Source organism: Pleurodeles waltl, chromosome 4_2, assembly GCF_031143425.1.
Source record: "Pleurodeles waltl isolate 20211129_DDA chromosome 4_2, aPleWal1.hap1.20221129, whole genome shotgun sequence".
NCBI lineage: Eukaryota > Metazoa > Chordata > Amphibia > Caudata > Salamandridae > Pleurodeles > Pleurodeles waltl.
Window position 1 is genome coordinate 506,517,805 of NC_090443.1, and position 20,877 is coordinate 506,538,681.

Here is a 20,877-nt window from a genome sequence, read left to right on the forward strand (position 1 = left end):
AGGGTTCCTTGATGTTCCCGGGACGGCCTGGTCCGGTCCGGAGGGAGAGGTCTTGTTCACCCGGCTCTCATGGCCCCAGAATTTCCCAAAACAAAGAAGGAGAAAGGAACAGGTAAGTGGGGAAATTTATTTATATAGGGTTAATTGGGGTTAGTAAGGAGTGAGAGGGGGGGGGTTTGTGTGGAGGTGGAGGAATATGGGGTTACGTTTTTCTTGTGTCTTCCTTTCGTTGTGCCCGGTTTGTGACCCCCTTACAGTTTTATCCACTGGTCTGGGTACGGTCCTTGTGGGGTTACCCTTCAGTTAACTGTGGTGCTATTTAAATAGGCTCCCCTTCCCTACACGACCTCAGCCCTCCCCTTTTAGCCCCCTTAAACCCAGCCAACCACCCAGAACCCCAGTCCCAGCCCCGGTACGCTCGTACCTGACTTGGCCACGCCCCTCCAGGGACGTGGCCGGCTTGTAGGCGATCTCCCGACTTCGTCTCGACAGGGGCGGGAGGCGCCCAAGGGTTTCCGCTCTCCGTCCGCTGTTCCTTCTCTACGGCGGGGTTTTCCTTCTCTCTTGGTGGTCCGCGGCGTTCGTCTCTCCGGCTCTCCCTGACGTCGGCGTCTCTCTCTGGGTGGCGCGACTCTCTCTCTCCGTCGGTCGTCCTTCCTCCTTCTATCTGACGGATGACGTTGGACGTCATCACGTCAGGAATCCCTCGGGTGCCCCCGGGGTATCCTCCGGCGGTCGTTCGCTCCGACCAGGAACCGGCGTCCGGAGGCGCCCGGTTACACATCCCCTCACATGAATGGGGCTGATCGAGCCCCACCAGATCCGGAAACCGGGACAAATAGTCAGCCTGACCCATAAGGTCACCAGGGAGGTGGCAAACCTGGAAGGAGAAAGGTTGGAGTTCCATGAACCATCTCAATATACGATTGTTGGTATTCTTATATCTTGAGAGCCACGTAAGGGGTGCATGGTCCGTATACAGTAGGAAAGGTCTGCCCAAAAGATAGTATTGGAGACTTTCGATAGCCCACTTAATGGCAAGACATTCCCGCTCTATAATGGGGTATCTTTGCTCCCTGGGAAATAGCTTACGGCTAATAAAGACGACGGGATGGCTCACTCCGTCTTCATCCTTTTGAAAAAGAACGGCCCCTACCCCCACGTCGGAGGCATCCGTTTGGAGATGAAAGGGTTTGTCAAACTCAGGACATTTCAATATCGGTTGAGTGGTGAGACACCTTTGCAAGGTATGATAACTATGAAGTTGAGTCGGGTCTAGTCGTGGGATGTTGTTGGGCTGTCCTTTTCTGAAGAGATTGGTTAGGGGGGCAGCCAAACTGGAATAGTGGGGAATGAACCTTCGATAGTACCCTACTAGACCTAAAAAGGAACGAACTCCCTTCTTCGTGGTGGGAGCATTGGTGTGTAGGATGGCTTCGATTTTATTCTTTTGGGGTCGAAGTATACCGTTGCCAATGTGATAACCCAGGTAGGAGATCTCACTAAAAGCCAGTCGGCTCTTGGCGGGGTTGGCTGTCAGTCCAGCCTTCCTTAAAGCCGAGAAGATGTGGTCTATGTGGACCACATGGTCTTCCCAGGTCTCACTGAAAATAACGATGTCATCCAGATAGGCCGCCGCGTATCTGGTATGAGGTCGTAATATGGTGTCAATGAGACGTTGGAAGGTGGCGGGGGCGCCATGTAACCCAAAAGGGAGAACCTTAAAGTGATACAATCCTGAAGGGGTAGCGAAAGCCGTCTTTTCCTTGTCTTCGGGACCCAACGGGACCTGCCAATATCCCTTGGTCAAGTCAAGGGTAGACATGTATTTCGCTTTCCCCAACCTTTCTAAGAGCTCGTCTATCCTAGGAAGAGGATATGTGTCAAATTGTGATATGGAATTGACCCGTCTAAAGTCAATACAAAAACGTATAGACCCATCAGGTTTGGGTACCAAGACCACGGGCGAACACCAGGGGCTTTGGGAAGGTTCTATGATGTCTAGATCTAACATCTTCTCGATTTCGTTTTCTACGAGGGTTTTCCTAGCTTCAGGGATACGATAAGGTTTTAGTCGTACGGTCTTCCCAGGTGGTGTGAGGATTTGATGATGTACCAATCGTGTCCTACCGGGTACCGAGGAGAACACCCGACCGTGTTTATCGAAGAGATTCTTCAATTGTCTATTTTGTTGAATCGAGATCTCTGTATTAATGATAGGAACCTCTCTCTCGCCAGGGGGATCAGTGGGGCACCACCCTATCTCTAGTTCCTTAACGGTATTAACTAGGCAGCCGTGCCTTGGGTCGTTCAGAGGTTCTTCCCATCTTTTTAATAAGTTAACATGGAAGATCTGTGACCTAGGGGGAGTGTCGTTAAGCTGAATTTTATAAGTTACGGGGGTTACTAGTCCTGTTACGGTGTAGGGTCCCTGCCACTTGGCCAACAATTTGTTGTCTGAACTGGGAAGAAGAACTAGCACTTTATCTCCTAGGGAAAAGGACCTCAATTGGGTATTCCGATCATAATTCCTTTTCTGTTTGTCTTGGGCCCTCTCCATGTGTTCCCTTACGCTTTCCCATACTGTATGTAGGTGGGTTTTTAACTCACGAGCGTACTTTAGAATGGTTTTTTCCCCGTCTTCTTCTTCCCACATCTCAGCGGCCATATCTAGTAGGGTCCGTGGTTGTCGCCCAAACAACAGCTCAAACGGACTATGGCCCGTAGAGGCTTGTTCGTGTGTCCTGATTGCGTATAATACTAAAGGGAGTTTCCTATCCCAGTCCTTACCAGTCTCCGAGATAGTTTTCTTTAGTAGTGTTTTGAGGGTACGGTTATATCTCTCCACCAAACCATCGGTTTGTGGATGATAGACCGACGTCCGTAACTGTTTAATCCCCAATAGCTGACATATTTGTGTCATCAGGTTGGACATAAATTGGGTACCTTGGTCCGTTAGGATTTCTCGAGGAAACCCAATTCGGGAAAAGAACCCTATCATGGCGTGAGCAACACTTTTGGTGTTAATACTAGAGAGGGGAATAGCCTCAGGGTATCTCGTGGCGTAATCTACTAATACCAATATATAACGATAGCCTCTCGACGAGGGCAGAAGAGGGCCAACGAGGTCCATCCCTATTCTGGAGAAGGGGACATCAATGATGGGGAGGGGTTATAAAGGGGCCTTTCTCCGTGAGCCTGGGTCAATCAATTGGCATTTTGGACATTGTTGACAGAATTTCCTAATCTGGGAAAATACCCCCGGCCAGTAAAACTTCCTCAACAAATACTCCTCTGTTTTCTCCCTCCCATAGTGTCCACCCCCGGGCTGGCTGTGTGCTAAGTGTAGAACTTGTTGTCTATAAGGTTCTGGAACTATCAACTGTTTCTTTTCGTCTTGGTCTTTGTAAGTGACTCGGTATAATAGGTCCTTAACTATGGTGAACGAGGGACCCTTATCCTGGGGGTTCCGTGGGCGTGCACTTTTCCATGCATGAATTAAACTGGGGTCTCTCTTTGCGAAGTCCGGAAGCTGGGAAGAGCAGTGAGGGCGAGGACCTTTGTAATTACCCTGGTCCTGCTGGAGTGGTCTTGGGTATAGGCTTTCTTAATTATTCTTTTCTCCTTCCGGGTGAGTTTAGGTCGTACCCTCGGAGGTGATAGAGGCATATTGGAGAAAGGAGCGTCCTTCCACCAGTTGTTGGTTTCTTCGAGCTGTCTAAGGCTGTCTAGGAGTTGCGGGAACTCCGAAAAGTCAGTTCCTATAATCGCTTCTTCAACCAGTTGCTCTACTAAACCCACTCTTATGGGTATTTCTTTTCCTCCCCAGGTGAGGGTTGTCCAGATTAGGGGATATTCTCTGGTTTCCCCATGGATGCAACAGATTGATACCGTGAATTCCGAAGTGTAGTAATGTGCGTTGAACAACCCGGCCCTGACCACAGATTGGCTGCACCCTGAATCGATGAGGGCCACTGTGCTTTTCCCATTGATAATCAGTCTCTTTTTATAAGGGGTGTCTCTTCTCCCTGTGTAAAAGACTCTTCCCCTTGTGACCCCTATTTCCATGGGTTCTGGTTTTTCTGTTTTCAGGGGGCAACCTCGAGCTATGTGGCCCCATTCCCCGCAACTGAAACACTGAGGTTGTTGTATATAGGGCCTATCTAGTCCCCGGGATTTCGCTATGTCCTCATTGATTCTTCGTCCCGCTGTCGAGGATGTTCCCGAACCCAGACGCAAGGGACTAGGTGTTGATCGGGGGGGGGTTACTTTGAATTCAAGGGAGCGATGAAAGGCACAGGCCAACTCGATGGTAGTATTGGTATCCGGGTTTGGATGTTGTTTGATCCAGTTGCGTGTAGACGGAGGCAGAGCGTCCAAGTATTGCTCTAAGAGCACGATCTCAATAATGTCTTCCCGATTTGTCCCTATGGGACCCAACCATTTGAGACCCAGATCTTTGATCCTAAAATATAGGGCCCGGGGATTTTCGTTGGGTCCCCACTTCGCTTTTCCAAACCGGACGCGATAATGTTCAGAATCAAAACCCACCCGTTCTAAGATGCTCTTTTTAATATCCTTATAGGGGGTTATTCCACCGGGGTTTACCGCTTGATAGGCGGCTTGGAGAGTCCCCGTCAATAAGGGGGCGATATATTGGCCCCATCACTCCTGAGGCCAAGTAGCGGAAGTAGCAACTCGTTCAAAATTGGTGAAAAAGGCATCGGGGTCTTCACCTTCTTGATATCGTTGTAAGACCGAACTGGGCACATTCGGGTGTACGCGGGTAGCAGCGATGGTATCTGTGAGATTCTTAATGGCGGTTTCATGAACCAACTGGTTGTTGGCCATTATGGTGGCCTGACTCTTAAGGGTATTTTGTAGTGCCTCTCTTTCCAATTTGGCCTCTTTTTGTTGCTCTTCCCACACTAATTGTAGGTGTCTTTGTCCGGAGGCCAACTGTTGCATCATATCGGATAGGGTACACTTCTCCTCCATGGTTGGGAAGTCTCTGTCGCCTATTCCAACATCCCACTTCTGACACCACTGTGACGGGGTCTTTTATCCAGAGTCGAGGGGATATTGGAAGAAGGTGACAGACGCGGCACTTAAGGGTGTAGTACGTTTATTTATGTGTTCGTTGGGATTGTAGCACTAGCTTTTCCGCCAAAGTCTTATATTCCAAGCCCAAAACTAATATATAAATCCCTTTTCTTTTCAGGGTTCCTTGATGTTCCCGGGACGGCCTGGGGCCGGTCCGGAGGGAGAGGTCTTGTTCACCCGGCTCTCATGGCCCCAGGATTTCCCAAAACAAAGAAGGAGAAAGGAACAGGTAAGTGGGGAAATGTATTTATATAGGGTTAATTGGGGTTAGTAAGGAGTGAGAGGGGGGGGTTTGTGTGGAGGTGGAGGAATGTGGGGTTACGTTTTTCTTGTGTCTTCCTTTTGTTGTGCCCGGTTTGTGACCCCCTTACAGTTTTATCCACTGGTCTGGGTACGGTCCTTGTGGGGTTACCCTTCAGTTAACTGTGGTGCTATTTAAATAGGCTCCCCTTCCCTACACGACCTCAGCCCTCCCCTTTTAGCCCCCTTAAACCCAGCCAACCACCCAGAACCCCAGTCCCAGCCCCGGTACGCTCGTACCTGACTTGGCCACGCCCCTCCAGGGACGTGGCCGGCTTGTAGGCGATCTCCCGACTTCGTCTCGACAGGGGCGGGAGGCGCCCAAGGGTTTCCGCTCTCCGTCCGCTGTTCCTTCTCTACGGCGGGGTTTTCCTTCTCTCTTGGTGGTCCGCGGCGTTCGTCTCTCCGGCTCTCCCTGACGTCGGCGTCTCTCTCTGGGTCGCGCGACTCTCTCTCTCCGTCGGTCGTCCTTCCTCCTTCTATCTGACGGATGACGTTGGACGTCATCACGTCAGGAATCCCTCGGGTGCCCCCGGGGTATCCTCCGGCGGTCGTTCGCTCCGACCAGGAACCGGCGTCCGGAGGCGCCCGGTTACAGCCCCATTGCTCAAAAGTATGTGCCCTGTATGTGTTCCCTGTGTGATGCCTAACTGTCTCACTGAGGCTCTGCTAACCAGAACCTCAGTGGTTATGCTCTCTCTGCTTTTCAAATTTGTCCCTAACAGGCTAGTGACTAAATTTACCAATTCACATTGGCATACTGGTACACCCATATAATTCCCTAGTATATGGTACTGAGGTACCCAGGGTATTGGGGTTCCAGGAGATCCCTATGGGCTGCAGCATTTCTTTTGCCACCCATAGGGAGCTCTGACAATTCTTACACAGGCCTGCCAGTGCAGCCTGAGTGAAATAACGTCCACGTTATTTCACAGCCATTTACCACTGCACTTAAGTAACTTATAAGTCACCTATATGTCTAACCTTCACCTGGTGAAGGTTGGGTGCAAAGTTACTTAGTGTGTGGGCACCCTGGCACTAGTCAAGGTGCCTCCACATCGTTCAGGGCAAATTCCCCAGACTTTGTGAGTGCGGGGACACCATTACACGCGTGCACTGTACATAGGTCACTACCTATGTACAGCGTCACAATGGTAACTCCGAACATGGCCATGTAACATGTCTAAGATCATGGAATTGTGGGACAATTCCATGATCCCCCGGGTCTCTAGCACAGAACCCGGGTACTGCCAAACTGCCTTTCCAGGGGTTTCACTGCAGCTGCTGCCAACCCCTCCGACAGGTGCCCAGAGCTCCTCCAGTGTGTCCCAGATCTCTGCCATCTTGGAAACAGAGGTGTTTGTGGCACACTGGACTGCTCTGAGTGGCCAGTGCCAGCAGGTGACGTCAGAGGCTCCTTCTGATAGGCTCTTACCTCTCTTGGTAGCCAATCCTCCTTCCTAGGTAGCCAAACCTCCTTTTCTGGCTATTTAGGGTCTCTGCTTTGGGGATCTCACCAGATAACGAATGAAAGAGCTCACCAGAGTTTCTCTGCATTTCCATCTTCACCTTCTGCCAAAGGATCGACCGCTGACTGCTCAGGACACCTGCAAAAGCGCAACAAAGTAGCAAGACGACTACTAGCAACCTTGTATCGCTTCATCCTGCCGGCTTTCTCGACTGTTTCTAGGTGGTGCATGCTCTGGGGGTAGCCTGCCTCCTCTCTGCAACAGGAGCTCTGAAGAAATCTCCCGTGGGTCAACGGAATCTTCCCCCTGCAACTGCAGGCAACAAAAGACTGCATCACCGGTCCTCTGGGTCCCCTCTCAGCACGACGAGCGTGGTCCCTGGAACTCAACAACTCTGTCCAAGTGACTCCCACAGTCCAGTGACTCTTCAGTCCAAGTTTGGTGGAGGTAAGTCCTTGCCTCCCCACGCTAGACTGCATTGCTGGGTACCACGTGATTTGCAGCTGCTCTGGCTCCTGTGCACTCTTCCAGGATTTCCTTCATGCACAGCCAAGCCTGGGTCCCTGACACTCTAACCTGCAGTGCACAACCTTCTGAGTTGTCCTCCGGCGTCGTGGGACTCCCTTTTGTGACTTCGGGTGGACTCCGGTTCACTTTTCTTCTAAGTGCCTGTTCAGGTACTTCTGCAGGTGCAGCCTGCTTCTGTGAGGGCTCCCTACGTTGCTGAGTACCCCCTCTGTCTCCTCATCCAAGTGGCAACATCCTGGTCCCTCGTGGGCCACAGCAGCACCCAAAAACCCTAACCGTTACCCTTGCAGCTAGCAAGGCTTGCTTGCGGTCTTTCTACGTGGGAACACCTCTGCAAGCTTCTTCATCACGTGGGACATCCATCCTCCAAAGGGGAAGTTCCTAGACCTCTTCTTTCTTGCAGAACTTCAAGCTTCTTCCAACAGGTGGCAGCTTCCTTGCACCCTCAGCTGGCATTTCCTGGGCTCCTGCCCACTCTCGACACTGTCGCGACTATTGGACTTGGTCCCCTTGTCTTACAGGTACTCAGGTCCGGAAATCCACTGTTGTTGCATTGCTGGTGTTTGTTCTTCCTGCAGAATCCCCCTATCACGACTTCTGTGCTCTCTGGGGGTAGTAGGTGCACTTTACACCTACCTTTCAGGGTCTTGGGGTGGGCTATTTTTCTAACCCTCACTGTTTTCTTACAGTCCCAGCGACCCTTTCCAAGCTCACATAGGTTTGGGGTCCATTCGTGGTTTGCATTCCACTTTTGGAGTATATGGTTTGTGTTGCCCCTATACCTATGTGCACCTATTGCAATCTACTGTAACTTTACATTGCTTGCATTACTTCCTTTTGCAATTATCTGCATAATTTTGGTTTGTGTACATATATCATGTGTATATAACGTATCCTCATACTGAGGGTACTCACTGAGATACTTTTGGCATATTGTCATAAAAATAAAGCACCTTTATTTTTAGTACTTCTGTGTATTGTGTTTTCTTATGATATTGTGCATATGACATCAGAGGTATAGTAGGAGCTTTACATGTCTCTTAGTTCAGCCTAAGTTGCTTTGCCATAGCTACCTTCTATCAGCCTTAGCTGCTAGAAACACCTCTTCTACACTAATAAGAGATAACTGGACCTGGCACAAGTTGTAAGTACCTCTGGTACCCACTACAAGCCAGGCCAGCCTCCTACATGGGTGACCATCAATGGACAGAGGGTTGAGGCTCTGAGCGACACAGGAGCCAGTGTGACTACAGTGAGGAGTCAGCTGGTGTCTGAAGAGCAGATTGATCCCCAGGTACTTCACCAAGTAGTTGCAGTGGACAACTCAGAGGGCCTGTGCAGAGTGGCACAGGTTCCCTTTGAATGGGGGGGGGTCTGAAACAGTGGCCCCGGGGACCGCCAAGAAGAGGAAGGGCAAATGGCACAGGAAACTGGCCCCAGAAGCTCCTACGGTCAGGGAGGAGGCAGAACCTGAGGGTGACGCCCGGAGCCTACAGGGGAACAGGTGGCTGAACTGGGGGAGGTCCCTGAGCTGTCACAGTGGCAGTAGGAAGGGGGACCCACCAGCGAAGCATTCTGTGCAGCACAGAAAACTTGCTCTACTCTAGAGGGACTGCGGCAGCAGGCTGCAGGCCAGGCAGCTGGCAAGGAGCCCAGTACTCACCTGATTTATTGGGAGGATGGCCTCCTGTATAGTAAGCCTAAGGTTACTGAGCCTGGGTCAGCTCGTATGCTGGTGGTACCCCAGTGCTTCATGGCCTTCCTACAGTGGTTGGCTCATGATGTGCCTTTGGCAGGACATCTGGGGCAGGACAAGACCTATAAGAGGCTTGTCTCCCACTTCTATTTCCCCAGATAAACAAGCATTCTGCTGCACACTGTAAGTCTTGCTCAACTTGCCAGTCAAGTGGCAAAAGTGGGGGAAAATGTAAGGCTCCCCTTCAACCTTTACCTGTGGTTAGTACTCCCTTTGAGAGGGTAGATGTTGACATTGTGGGGCCTCTGGACCCCAAGACAGCCTTGGGCAACAGGTTCATCCTGGTCTTGGTGTACCATGCCACCCGGTACCCCGAAGCCATTCCTCTGAGGTCAGTCGCTTCCCCAGCGGTGGGTTGTGCACTGATGGGGATTTTTAAACACATGGGGTTTCCTCAAGGAAGTGGTATCTGATAGGGATACCAACTTCATATCCACGTATATGAAGTCTCTGTGGAAAGTGTATGGGGTGACCTACAACTCCACCATACCTTACCACCCCCAAAGTAATGGTCTGGTTGAGAGATTCAACAGCACCTTGAAAGGCATGATTCAGGGCCTGTCAGAGTCCTTGAAGCGAAAGTGGGACATCCTCTTGCCATGCCTTCTGTTCGCTTACAGGGAGGTGCCTCAAAAGGGACTTGGGTTTAGTCCCTTTGAGCTCATCTATGGCCACCCTGTGAGGGGACCTTTGAGTCTGGTGAAGGAGGCTTTGGAGAAAGCTCCTAGTACACCCACCCATGATGTATTTAGCTACATGCTGGCTTTGCGAAACCAGACTGCACGCTTCAGGAGTCTTGCACAAGAGAACCTAGAAGCAAGCCAGGAGGAAATGAAACAGTGGTTCGACCGGAATGCCACTCTGTTCGAGAGTCAACCTGGTCAGAAAGTGTGGGTGATGGCGCTAGTGGAGCCTAGGGGCGCTCCAGGATAAATGGGTTAGGCCATTTGAGGTGGTGAAGCTCAAGAGTGAAGTTACCTACCTGGTGGACTTGCAGTCTCCAAAGAACCCTTTAAGGGTCTTGCATGTCAACCGTCTCAAACCTCACTTTGAGTGGACTGAACTGTCCATGCTCCTTGCGACAGATGATGGGGTGGAGGAGGAGAGTGAGCTTCTTCCTGACCTCCTGTCTGCAGGAGAAAAAGATGGATCTGTAGAGGGAATGATCTTTTCTCCCTCCCTGACTGAGGAGCGGCAGGGTGACTTTCGCTATGTGTTGGGACAGTTTGCCTCACTGTTTTCCCTGATCCCAGGAGTCACACATTTGTGCACACATGATGTGGACACTGGGGACAGTACACCCATTAAACAAAAGGTTTACAGGGTGACTGACAGGGTCAGGGCTTGCATTAAATATGAAGTGTCCAAAATACAAACCCTAGGGGTTATTGAGCACTCCAGCAGTCCTTGGGCCAGCCCAGTGATATTGGTCCCAAAGGCTGCCGTACCTGGTTCCACTCCAGAACTCAGGTTCTGTGTGGACTACCGGGGACTCAATGCGGTCAGCAAGACTGGCCCACACCCTATCCCCCGAGCTGAGGAGCTCATTGACCGGTTAGGGGCTGCCAAGTACCTCAGTACTTTTGACTTGACATCTGGGTACTGGCAGATTGCCTTAACTGAGGGGGGGGCAAGGAGAGGTCAGCATTCTCTACCCCAGATGGACAATTTAAATTCATGCCATTTAGGATGAAGAATGCCCCTGCCACCTTTCAGAGGTTGGACAACCAGGTGTTGGCTGGGCTGGATGAGTTTAGTGCCTCCAACCTGGATGACATTGCTGTGTTTAGTTCCACATGGGAGGAACATTTGCAACACCTCTGGGGAGTGTTAGAGTCCCTGCAGAAGGCAGGCCCCACTATTAAGGCAAGCAAGTGCCAAATAGGGCAGGGTTCTGTGGTGTACTTAGAACACCAGGTGGGGAGTGGCCAGGTGGCACCCCTACAGCCTAAGATTGATACCATTCTGGCTTGGGAGCCTCCCAAGACCCAGACTACAGGAGGTTTGTCAAGGGTTATGGTACCATTGTTACCCCCTTGACTGAGTGGACTTCTAAAAAGCAACCCAAGAAGGTGATCTGGACCGAGGCTTGCCAGGCCGCTTTGATGCCCTGAAGGCTGCCATGTGCACAGCACCTGTGCTGAAGGCACCTGACTACTCCAAGGAGTTTGTTGTGCAATCAGATGCCTCAGAGCATGGTTTTGGAGCAGTACTCTTACAGCTTAATAAAGAGGGCCTAGATCAACCCGTAGCCTTCATTAGCAGGTGGTTACTTCCAGGGAACGTAGGTAGAGTGCCATAGAACGTGAAGCGTTTGCTGTGGTCTGGGAGCTGAAGAAGCTAATACCCTACTTGTTTGGGGCTCACTTCCGGGTTCAGACCGACCACAGGCCCCTCAGATGGTTAATGCAGATGAAGGGTGAGAATCCAAAAATGTTGAGGTGGTCCATTTCCCTATGGGGGATGGACTTTACGGTGGAACACCGTCCTGGTACAGAACACGCCAACGCTGACGGTCTGTCCAGGTTCTATCGCCTTAGTGATGAGAACTCCCATGAGGTGCGGTAGTTGCTCCCCACTTTCATCTGGGGGGGGACATGTGTTAGACTTTTCATCCTGGGCACTTTATCACTGCTATCCACTGCTAAAATGCAAGTGCTCCTATGTAAAATGTATGTGCAATTGGCTTTCAATGATTGGCATATTTGATTTACTTATAAGTCCCTAGTACAGTGCACTAGAGGTGCCCAGGACCTGTAAATCAAATGCTACTAGTGGGCCTGCAGCACTGGTTGTGCCACCCACATTAGGAGCCCTGTAAACATGGCTCAGACCTGCCACTGCAGTGTCTTTGTGTGCAGTTTTGAACTGCCAATTCGACTTAAACCTTCCCTTTTCTTACAAGTAAGGCACCCCTAAGATAAGCCTTAGGTAGCCCCATGGGCAGGGTGCAGTGTATGTTTAAGGTAGGACATATACTAATGTGTTTTATATGTCCTGACAGTGACATACTGCCAAATGTGGTTGGTGCTCATAGGTTAACATAGGGGCTTCCTTTAAATATTATTAAAGTGCGGATTCCCTTTGGCAACAGATAGAAATGTTGAGTTTAGGGTCTCTGAACTCACAATTTAAAAATACAAAGTTAGTAAAGTTTGTTTTTTAATTGTGTGTTTGAAAATGCCACTTTTAGAAAGTAGGCATTTCCTTGCTTAAACCATTCTGTGACTCTCCCTATTTGTGGATTCCCTGTCTGGGTCAGTTTGACAGTTGGGCCGTTTGCACCTCTCCTCTAGACAGTGACACAAAGGGAGGTGGGGTGTAGCCTGCATATCCTGATGAGCCATCTGTGCTGGGAGGGAGGGGAGGAGCGGTCACTCACACCTAAAAGGGATGTGCCTGCCCTCAAGCAATGCAGTCCCCAACCCCCTAGTGTGTGTGTCTGAAGTCTGGCCTGGTCCAGGCAGGATCTTACAAACTAGAGAGACTTTCCTTTGAAGTTTACCTATTTCAAAGGCATAAAGGGGTATAAGAAGTGGACCCAAAACCACTGAAGATTAGATCACTTCTGGAATCAAGAGGAACCTCTGCCAAGGAGAAGAGCTGAAGATCTGAGGCGACGTGCTGCCCCTGCCTGTGACTGTGCTTTGTTGGGCTATCCTGCAGTTGCTGATTCTACCTGTGAAAGGGGACAAAGACTGCACTTTGTTCTGCATTCCTGCTTGAGAAGAATCTCCAAGGGCTTGAACTGAGCTTGCCTCCTGTTGTTGAAGTCTCAGAGCCATCAAACACTCCCTATGCCAGCACCTGGACTCTCTGCTGAGACTCCTGCCCTGCCAAGTGGTGCCCTATCCAGTCCCTGGTTCCTTGAAAGGGGAAATTTTTGATGCACCTTCCGCAACGCCGCTGATAAACGAATCTCCACCGACTTCGCGGCTGAAATCAACGCTCCACCTGCATCTCGGCTGGGAAATTGACACATCGTGGTTGGAGAAAAGACGAGCAACCCCTGCTTACAGAGGCTGCTAACGACGCAAACCCCACCCAGCGAGGTTTTTGATACAGCGCGACCGGATTTTCCACGCATCGTCCTTGTACGGCCAAGTCAACCTGAATCTGTGCGGATCCAAGGTGCCTCATCCGGAAAACGACGCATCGCTCTCTTGCAAAGGAGAAAAACAACACATCGACGACCCGACCAGAGAAGGAAACGATGCACAGCCTCACTTGTCAGTAACGAATCAACGCATCACTGACTTTTCCGATGCCTGCTCACCCGTGCAGCTTTTTTTTGGGCGCTAACCAGGTACTTTGTACAACAGCAGCATTCTCACTTTTTTCTAAAGATTAAGGGCCAGATGTATCAAAGCGTTTTCCCCATTCTGTGTCAATGGGAAAATGTGTTCGTACATATGGCCCTAAGACTCTTATGCTTTTTGAAAATTCATATCTAGACTTGTGTATGTTGGATTGACGTTTTGGTCTTGTTTGATTTAGATAAATATTACCTATTGTTTTAAACTGGTGTAGTATCCATTTTGTAGTGTTTCCCTATATTACTGTGTGTGTTGGTACAAATACTTTACACACTGCTTCTGAAGTTAATACTGCCTGCTCGTGCCAAGCTACTAAGAGGGTGAGCGGGGGTTAACTTCTTTATCCTGACAAGAGTAACGGTCCTTGCTTGGACAGGAGGTAACCTGACTGCCACCCAAAGACCCCATTTCTAACACAAAGGTAACAAATGCAAGGCCTTAAGTGAGACGTACTGTGCCACAGAGAGCACCCTTACATGGCTGTATGTGGTATAGTAAATCTGGAGTAATCCAAAGCAGCACAAGTTACAGCCTTGCATTACTCTGGGCTAGGGTGGCTTTCATGGGTGGGCATGGTGTTCCCATGCATCCACCCCTGGTTGTTTGGCAATTCCCAAATGTACCAACACTAGTAACCATGGGAGGGCATCATAATGATACGCCTTCCCAGGAGAGGTGTAAGGAGGAGAAATATGTGTATTTCTCCTTTTTTCTGCAGCACACATAAGAAGAGGAAAAAGCCTCTGATGCTTGTTTTTTGTGCAGGAAGGTATGCCCACCTGCACAAAGACATGCTGCCTACAATGCAAACAACCTTGCACCATGGTGCAAGGGTGCCAGCATTTGCGCTTGACCGCCACTAGTGCTCTAGCAGAGAGAGAGAGCAGGGATGTGCCTTATCACAGTAGATATGGCACATTCCTGCTCTCGCCATTTGACACAGCACATCACTGCAAGTTATTTTGTTGCCTTGCACTGAGTCAAATGTTAGTACATTTACCAGGTTTAATGCCATTGGGTACCGTGAGTATGTTTTGGATGGTATTGTTTCCCATTATGACTTCAAGAGTTTTTATTATTGTGAATGTTATCCATGTGACCAGATTTTACTGCCTTCAGTGACCCTCAAATCCAAGGCTAGGCCACTTCCACTGTTTTACGTCTTACTATAGAAGTGAGAAATTTTAGAAGACGACATTCCTCCGATTCTGTGTTTTTTTCCTTTTCTAATATTTTCAAACATTATGCTGTGCCTTATTAAGCCAGTGTCTTGTTTTGTATGAGTGACATAACAATGACTAACAGTTTGCATGTATGTTTATTTTTCTTGTTTTTTAACTAACTTATTTGACTTTGAAAATATAACAGATATGAAGTTTAATTGAGGGTAAGTGCTGATGTGCTTGGAGGTTAGCTGGTGGCGTGGATAAGTGCAGTGGAGAGTTGCTGTGTATTTGATGAGTGACTTTCATTGGTTTTTGAAGATGTGCGGTAGTGTGATTGTGTGGTGAGAAGCAGTGTGTTAATTTGATGAGTGCAGTTGTGGTTGTATTGAAAATGGTTGTTTGTTAATTGAATAGTGGATAATGGAAGGGGGGGATGACTGTTTGCAGTTGTTAGTTGACTGGTGATATGGCTTTGTTGTGGGTAGTGGGGGATGTGTTATGTTGGTAAGCGATGGTGTGAAGGATGTGTGGGTGGACAGGGATAAAAGTGGTGCAATAAGGAGGCAGTTCTTCTCACATGAATGAGAGTCATGTGCTAAACCAATCACTTTGATTTAATTGTTGATTGTAGTTGTTGTGCTTCTATAATTTACGGAGTGTCCTTGGCCTAGAATTGTCTCATGAAAACCTTTATATCTTAAATTGTGTTTTCAAGAACACTTAGCAGGGAGTTTAAAACTATGCTGTTAAATTGTACTTTTTGGGGGCTTGCTAAATGTTTCACCACTGCATTTGCAGAGATAGAGGTACCCCAATAAAAGTGGGAACCTACATGGGTGGGTGGCCCTACTGACAGGCAAAGAAATGGGCCATGATATTACTGTAAAAAAGGGTGACAAATTCACAAACCCTGGGACCCTTCAGAATGTCCAACATATAGGGGAAAAAGGGATGCAAATTTGACCTGGAAACCTTTGGTGGATACAAACTTATCAAGGCTTAAGCAAAACTGCCCCAGCCATCTAGAAAAATGCTTAGTACTGCAACTGCAGCAAATTAACCATACTCATCCAGCAGGAGAGGGATAAGGGTGTGATATGTTTCCAGTGGTGCATCTTCAAACACATTTTCACAAATGTATTGCTAAAGCATGGTCTGTCCGTAAATGATCACACTTTCCATTGAAATGGGCATAGAATCCACCCTGATGTGCAGTTTTACTGCTAAAAGTATAGTGTGCCTATAAGATTATGGCCCTCATTATGACCCTGGCGGTCGGCGGTAATATGGTGGAAAGTACTGCCAACAGGCTGGCGGTACTTTCCACTATATTATGACATTCAGCCAAACCGCCAATGTACCACACCGACCGCCACGGTTGTAACGGCCGCCGGATGGAGATATCAATCTTCAGCCCGGTGGCCTTCACTGTACCGCCTGCAGGATTATGACCCAGCCTACAGCCATGGTTTCCGAAACCCATGGCGGTAGGCACTATCAGTGACAGGGAATCCCTTCCCTGTCACTAATAGAGGTCTTCCCCACCCCTTCCCCAGATTCTTCCCCACCCCCTTCCTCTCCAAACCCCTCCTACATTCACGCCCCCATCACACATGCACGCATACACATACCCATTCCCACATTAATCCACACATGCATACATCCACTTTCATACATACACACAGAGCCGCATTCATTGAACACAACATACACGCACTCACACCTCCATACATGCACACACATTCAACACGCAACACACACCCGCATACATACACGTACAAACATTAACATTTTTGTTTTACTTTACTGTTCCAAGATGCGGAAGCCCATCTTGGAAGGGTACATATTTAAAAAATGCAAAAAGTGTGGAAATGAATATATATATATATATATATATATATTACAAAGGAGCAAATTGTAGCTGCCTAGTTCTCCAAACAAGAAAAACAAGTTTAAAAAAAAAGATGCACACTGAGCAATGGTGGAGTTGGCCGGATAAGCAGTAACAGTAAACTCTAATGAGCAGATTGAGCAATTTCAAGGTATGTTTTAAATATTAAAAAAAGACAAAGTCAAATGGAATGAGAAAAGGTGGAGGAAGCAATGGATGAGCTTTGGAAGGGAGCAACACAGGGAGAACGGAGGCAGAATGTGAGGTTGCAATCAGCACACAGTAGAGAGAGCTAGAAACACGTTCTGTCCCATGAAGTGTTGGAGGCAGTAGAAAAAGGTAGTTCTCTGCGGTGGAGCTTTGGAATAGTGCACTGCAACAACTCTTGGACAAGGTGGGAAAGTAATCAAAACAATCTTTCCACTATCTTGAACAAGGTCCGCTAGGGGGTGAATAAGTATACCAACACTTGTGCAAGGCATAGATAGTGTCACCTCTCCCATCTTCCCTTGGGCATAAAGCGGAGCAGCTGTTAGTTGTTTCACAAAAAGATAATACACTCTGTCCATCATCATTGGGCAAGGAGGGAGTAGTAAGTATACTATACCCCAACCAACATACACTAACACATCAACCACCATACACATGCATAACAGCTATCATGCACCAACACACCTATCATCATAGTCCAACAAATCTATAGGCAGAAATCCTCATAAGAAGCATTCTCATCTATAAAAGGGCATTCCACTTTAGGATGTTGCACAATTAGGACACTAGAAAAATGTTCCTTCTAAAACGAGAAAGTTTCATCTGCTTTTTTTGTTAAACAAAAGATACTCCTTTTCTTAATAGCTTGGTAATGAGTCTTACATGGGTGTGATGAATCAATCTTCTATGAAAATTGTCAAAACCCAAAAGCCACTGAATTACCTTGGCTGAAGTAAATGTAGGCCACAACACTATTACTGCTACTTTCATTTCATTCATCTAAATGTCTTCAAGTGTGAAAAAACAGTACTCTAAAAACTCCATTGTGTTGGTGTGAAAAACGTTATTTATACATCTTAGCAGATAAAATATGCTTTCTCCAACATTGCAGCAGCATCTTTTTTGACCTTTTGACAAATTCACATTCATGGGAATTATCATGTGACCCACAGCTGACTCAATGGTTTTAACAACTCATTTTAAAAGTGACTTGGGGCCTGATTTGGATCTCCGCGATAAGTTATTCCATGACAAGGGCGATGGATAGCCCATCCGCTGAAATATAAATCTCATTATATCCTATGGGATTTATATTTCGGCAGATGGGATATCTGTCACCGTAGTTACGGAGTCACTCCTTCGTGAAATATAAGTCAGGCCCATTCTGTGGTAAAGATGCGTAAACATATCATTTACAGTGGAGACCAATGATTAGTCATGTAATGCATCTATTTGCCAAGTATTAATATGATGCTCTAGTGGTCCTGGGAGAAATGGTTCACTGCAGTTACAGCAAATAATTCACTATATAAGCATGAAATAAGGTCCGCAGTACCCTATAAAAGTATCTTATTTTATTTTCCTCAACGTTTTTTTTATTTTTTATTTTTGTTTATATAAAACATAATTACAGCTCATAAAGACTGTAATATAAAGTGGGCTAGAGGGAGAGAGCATCACTGGGCCATATCTGCCAAGATACAGCACTGCTCTCTTCCCCAGTGCTCCAAAAGGAAGTCTGTTTGGGCGGAAGAGACCCTATCATGGCAACGAATGTGCAACCCTGCCTTGAGCACCCTGGCTACAACAACATTTGGATCCCTGGTGACGATTTTTGTTGTCATAGGTGAACATGGATCATGGATGTGCAGCATGATAAAGGCTTGTCTCATGGATTGCTGGACTGGACCAGAAGGGGTGCCCAAAGCACGACCCTCATAGTGGTGAAAGGTTACTTACTGCTTTTGCTAGGAGTTAAATCGCATGAATGCGATGGTGACAGCATACTGTATGGTGATTAGTAGGAGTAAAAAATGCTTTTTTACCTGTGGCACTTGAGTGAGGCCTACAGGCCCACTCATGTAAAGCTCTACTTCTGTGTGCATAACTCACTGTTGACCTATATCAAGTTAGTATGTAGTGCTGTCCAGAAATGTGTGTGTGTGTGTGTGTGTGTGTATATTCATGTGGTAGGTATATGTGTGCCTGTAAATGTTGCAGTACACAGAAGACTCTGGGTTTAATTTTCAGAGAACCAGGGGTGACTGGAGGAGCATGTGGAGATTGAAGAATCCCCTAGACAGATTTGTGGATTGCTGCATTTGTGAGCTGTGTGGGACATAGACACTAGTGAAAGAGGCAGGGTATTCACTACAAAGGGTGCTCTTCGATTCAGGGAGAGGTCATTGAAAAGGGGTCTGGGCACATCTCAGGAAGGCGATAGGTCTGATAAGAAAACTACTATGAGAGGGACTAAGGCCAGAGGGCAACCTTTTGATGCATATATCACAGTGGCTGACATCTAAGTATGTTCTTCTTGTCATTCCCATGGCATGTGTGGTGGGTGTAGGAAAGTACCATCTTGCCTGGCATGTTACCCCCATATTTCACTGTATATATGTTGTTTTAGTTGTATGTGTCACTGGGACCCTGCCAGCCAGGGCCCCAGTGCTCATAAGTGTGCCCTGTATGTGTTCCCTGTGTGATGACTAACTGTCTCACTGAGGCTCTGCTAACCAGAACCTCAGTGGTTATGCTCTCTCATTTCTTTCCAAATTGTCACTAACAGGCTAGTGACCAGTTTCACCAATTTACATTGGCATACTGGAACACCCTTATAATTCCCTAGTATATGGTACTGAGGAACCCAGGGTATTGGGGTTCTAGGAGATCCCTATGGGCTGCAGCATTTCTTTTGCCACCCATAGGGAGCTGTGACAATTCTTACACAGGCCTGCCATTGCAGCCTGAGTGAAATAACGTCCACGTTATTTCACAGCCATTTACCACTGCACTTAAGTAACTTATAAGTCACCTATATGTCTAACCTTTACCTGGTAAAGGTTGGGTGCTAAGTTACTTAGTGTGTGGGCACCCTGGCACTAGCCAGGGTGCCCCCACATTGTTCAGGGCAAATCCCCCGGACTTTGTGAGTGCGGGAACACCATTACACGCGTGCACTATACATATGTCACGACATATGTATAGCGGCACAATGGTAACTCCGAACATGGCCATGTAACATGTCTAAGATCATGGAATTGTCACCCCAATGCCATTCTGGCATTGGGGAGACAATTCCATGATCCCCCGAGTCTCTAGCTCAGACCCGGGTACTGCCAAACTACCTTTCCCGGGGTTTCACTGCAGCTCCTACTGCTGCCAACCCCTCAGACAGGTTTCTGCCCTCCTGGGGTCCAGCCAGGCTTGGCCCAGGAAGGCAGAACAAAGGACTTCCTCAGAGAGAGGGTGTTGCACCCTCTCCCTTTGGAAAAAGGTTTTACGGCTGGGAGCAGTAGCCTCCCCCAGCCTCTGGAAATGCTTTCATGGGCACAGATGGTGCCCATTTCTGCATAAGCCAGTCTACACTGGTTCAGGGATCCCCCAGCCCTGCTCTGGCGCAAAACTGGACAAAGGAAAGGGGAGTGACCACTCCTCTGACTTGCACCTCCCCTGGGAGGTGCCCAGAGCTCCTTCAGTGTGCTCCAGACCTCTGCCATCTTGGAAACAGAGGTGCTGCTGGCACACTGGACTGCTCTGAGTGGCCAGTGCCAGCAGGTGACGCCAGAGACTCCTTCTGATAGGCTCTTACCTGTGTTGCTAGCCTATCCTCCTTCCTAGGTAGCCAAACCTCCTTTTCTGGCTATTTAGGGTCTCTGCTTTGGGGAATTCTTTAGATAACGAATGCAAGAGCTCATCAGTGTTCCTCTGCATCTCTCTCTTCACCTTCTGCTAAGGAATCGACCGCTGACTGCTCTGGACGCCTGCAAAACTGTAACAAAGGAGCAAAGACGACTACTGCAACCTTGTATCGCTGATCCTGCGGCCTTCTCGACTGTTTTCCTGGTGGTGCATGCTGTGGGGGTAGTCTGCCTCCTCTCTGCACTAGAAGCTCCGAAGAAATCTCCCGTGGGTCGACGGAATCTTCCCCCTGCAACCACAGGCACCAAAAGACTGCATCACCGGTCCTCTGGGTCCCCTCTCAGCACGACGAGTGTGGTCCCTGGAACTCAGCAACTCTGTCCAAGTGACTCCCAAAGTCCAGTGACTCTTCAGTCCAAGTTTGGTGGAGGTAAGTCCTTGCCTCCCCACGCTAGACTGCATTGCTAGGTATCGCGTGATTTGCAGCTGCTCCGGC